We start from the raw sequence: 3780 nt of genomic DNA, 5'->3' as shown, positions 1-3780 counted from the left end.
GGTGGTATGTGTATGGAATGAGCTGCCAGAGGATGTGGTGGAGGCTGATACAGTTGCAACATTGAAGAGTTATTTGGATGGTTATATGAATAGGAAGGATTTGGAGGGATATGGGCTGGGTGCTGGCAGGTGGGACTATATTGGGTTGGGATATCTGGTCGGCATGGACAGGTTGGACCGAAGGGTCTGTTTCCATGCTGTACACCTCTGACTCTATGAAATGCTTGTAAGATTTCAAAGACTTGCACAACCTGTAATTTCTTCAGGAATGGGATTAAGCAATGTACAATTAAGTATCTTTTTTGACTACAAATATTGCGTTTTGCTTGTTGACTCCTGCCACCAGATGGCAACATTATACTATTCAAAAAATGTCTGAAAACTTTGTAATCTTAGAAAAAAAACTTTGTTCAGGCAGTCAACATGGGTGTAATGCCACAGTATCTAGGGTGTGGCAGTTGGTTTCTGCATCTATTTGGATGTGAAAAGCAAGGTTAGTTTGACTTTCTTACAAGGTGAGCTATGATTTGTATGTGCCGGTGTTGGACGAGGATGTACAAAATTAAAAATCACACAAAACCAGGTTATTGTCCCAACAGGTTTATTTGATGAAGGAGCAGCGCTCCAAAAGCTCGTGCTTCCAAATAAACCTGTTGGACGAAAGGTTGGTGCTGTGATTTTTAACGAGGTGAGCTAAGTTTTTAAAGAGAGCCTGGACAATATCCAAAATTATTGAGGTACCTCCTGATAACATTAATTGCTTACTTACCAATTATATATTGCCATTTACTAAACTTGGTGAATGGCAACATGTGTTCTTATTTTTGTACTGATTCGGGGGTCAATGTTGGTCAGACACCTCCATTTTGGAGTTTCGTTGAAACAGCTTATCAAACGCCACGAGAATTTCAAAGAATGTAATTATGAGTTCATGATTCATTGAAAAGTTTAACTGTCTTAGTGTCATCATTATCACGGTATTTGTGCGACAAACTTCCTAATACTGGTGAATAAGCAGTTTAGCACTCCTCCAAGACTTGAAAGCTGCTTTTATGGATCGATTCCAAGGCTTTCGTATTGAAGACAGAAAATGCTGCATCTTGTTCACTTCACTCTCAGCAGAGTAGATAGATTTCTCCTTTTTAACGTGTATCATTAACACTTAATTTACCTATCAATCTCTTATGTATAACCATTAGCACTCCATTTGCCTTTTGCTGTCGAAACCCTTAACATCTATTGTACTTGTCTTCCTCCTTTGTTGACCGCATTGTTTTAAAAAAAAGCCATGCTCCAACCCCTTCGAATTAAGTCATCGAGATGTACAGCACAGAAACAAACCCTACGGTCCAACTTGTCCACGCCAACCAAATATCCTCGCCTTATCTCGTCCCTTTTGCCAGCAATTGAACCATAGCCCTTTAAACCCTTCCTATTCATATACCCATCCAGATGCCTTTTAAATACTGTATTTGTGCCAGCCTCCACTTCCTCTGGCAGCTCAATCCACACACGCACCACTCTCCTGTGTGAATAAGTTGCCCCTTAGGTCCCTTTTATATCTTTCCCCTCACACCCTAAACCTGTGCCCACTATTTCGAGACTCCCCCACTCCAACGAAAAGACCTTGTCTATTCATCCGAGCCATGCCCCTCATGATTTTATAAACTTCAGCCTCCACTCCAGGAGGCTATTCAGCCTCTCCCTATAGCTCATCCTCCAATCCTGCCAACAGCCTTGTAAATCTTTTCTGAACCCTTTCCAGCTTCACAATTGCATGTCATATTCCAAAGGTGGCCGAACCAATGTCCTGGACAGCTGCAACTTGACCTCCCAACTCCTATACTCAATGCTCTGACCATTAAAGAAAGCGTACCAAATGTCATCTTCATTACCTTATCTACTTCTGACTCTACTTTCAAAGAACAATATAATATACCTGCGCTCTGAGGTATCTTTGTTCAGTAACACTCCCAAGGGCCTTACTATTAATTGTATAAGCCCTGATCTGTTTTGTTTTTCCAAAATGCAGCACCTCACATTTATCTAAATTAAACTTGCCACTCCTCAGCACATTGGCCAAACTGGTACTCTGAGGTAACCTTCTTCACTGTCCACCATACGTCCAATTTTGGTGCCATTTGCAAACTTAGTAACTATACCTCCTATGTTCCCATCCAAATCATTTACATAAATGATGAAAAGCAGTAGACCCAGCGCTGATCCTTGTGGCACACCACTGGTGTGGTGTGGCACACCAACTTTCTTAAATAGTGGTACCACAGTAGCCAACCTCCTGTCTTTCGGCATTTTTACAAATATCTCAGCAAGGGGCCCAGCAATCACTTCCACAGCCTCCCACAGAGTTGGAGGGCACACCTGATCAGGTCATGGGGATTTATCCACGTTTATGCTTTTCAAAACGTCCATCACCATCTCCTCTGTAAATGGCCTTTTTTTTTTCAAGATGCCACCGTCTATTTCCCCACATTGTACATCTTCCATGTCCTTCTCCACAGTAAACGCTAATGCAAAACACTCGTTTAGTATCTCCCCCACTCCCCAATCTCCTGCGGTTATACACATCTGCCTTGCTGATCTTTTGTGGAGCCCTATTCTCTCCCTAGTTAGTTACCCTTTTGTCCTTTTAATGTCTGTATAAAATCTCTTTTTGATTCTCCTTTTTTCCATATTTGCCAAAGCAATCTCACGTCCTGTTTTTGCCCTCCCGATTTCCCTCTTAAGTATGCTCCTACTGCCTTTATACCCTTCTCGGAATTTATTCGATATCTCCTGTCTAAAGCTGACATTTGGTTCCTTCTTTCTCTTAACCAAAACCTCAATTCCTCTCATCATCCAGCTTTCCCTCCACGGACCAGCCTTTCCTTTCACCCTGGCTTCAAAATACTGTCTTTGGACTCTTATTATCTCATTTTTGAAGGCTTCCAATTTTCCAGCCGACCTTTTACCTGCAAATATCTGTCCATAATCAGCTTTTGAAAGTTCTTGCCGAATACTGTCCAAATTGGCCTTCCTTTGATTTAGAAGTTCAACATTTAGATCCACTCTATTCTTTTCCATCACTATTTTAAAGCTAATACAATTATGGTCGCCGGCCCCAAAGTGCTCCTCCACTGACACCTCAGTCACCTGCGTGCCTAATTTCCCAGGCTAAGGTCACGTTGTGCACCATCTCCACTTGGTACATCCACACGTTGAATCAGAAAATTTTCTTGTACACTCTTAACAAATTCATCTTCATCTAAACCCTTAACACTATGGCAGTCCCAAGTCATATTGGATTTTAAGTTCTCTTTCCTTCTGTTCAGCTGCTGCCAGACATGCTGGATTTTTTTCAGGATCGAGTGTGTTTATTTCAGATTTCCAAGATTTCACTTTTATTGAAGCCTGTCATGTTAATTCAGAATCATTGATCGATCGGTATGGGGGTGTTTGCAACAACATCATCCAAGATGAATTGCCATATGTTAAACTGGAACATGTGGGAAAATACTGAGCCAGTTGGGCTGGGTCACTCATAGGGGAAGAAATATGGGACATGTTTGGTTCAATGATGTTCTGTCAGAGTTGAGTTAATTTTGACAAGCTTGATGACAAACTTGTATACTGAAGTGAGATTGCAGATGGCATTGATGCAACAATCAAGAATACATTCATAGAAATGTAAAATGTAATTGTGAAAAGAAGCAAAACAGACCTGAGAAACCTTGATGTTCAGAGTGGTTGTGATCAAGAATGCACTGCCTGAGTGGTGGAGGA

Source organism: Chiloscyllium plagiosum, chromosome 42, assembly GCF_004010195.1.
Source record: "Chiloscyllium plagiosum isolate BGI_BamShark_2017 chromosome 42, ASM401019v2, whole genome shotgun sequence".
Lineage (NCBI taxonomy): Eukaryota > Metazoa > Chordata > Chondrichthyes > Orectolobiformes > Hemiscylliidae > Chiloscyllium > Chiloscyllium plagiosum.
This window is presented reverse-complemented; position numbering follows the sequence as displayed.